Source organism: Oryctolagus cuniculus, chromosome 7, assembly GCF_051225735.1.
Source record: "Oryctolagus cuniculus isolate XC-2025 breed Fujian yellow rabbit chromosome 7, ASM5122573v1, whole genome shotgun sequence".
Classification (NCBI taxonomy): Eukaryota; Metazoa; Chordata; class Mammalia; order Lagomorpha; family Leporidae; genus Oryctolagus; species Oryctolagus cuniculus.
This window is the reverse complement of record NC_142873.1, coordinates 148,118,773-148,119,067: the sequence shown is the minus strand read 5'-3', so window position 1 is coordinate 148,119,067 and position 295 is coordinate 148,118,773.

Below are 295 nucleotides of genomic sequence, written 5' to 3'. Positions count from 1 at the left end.
TATTTACCAAGTGGCCTCTGAGTGCCCAGTTCTGTTGACAATGAAGCATTTATTTATTTATTTATTTTCATTTTATTTGAAAGACAGGTGTCCCAAAGCCACTGCCGTCTGACCTGAGCCTCGCAGGAGAGTGGATCGGGCCTGGGAGTGGGCGGACAGCCCTGCAAAGGCAGGGGCTGTGACATTCAGGAGAGCAGGAGCAGAGAGGTGGAGCCGGACGGCAAAGGGAGATGAATGCCGGGCCCAGAACGTGGACTTGACCCTGAGGGTGCTGGGGGGCCTTCGAGGGCTCATG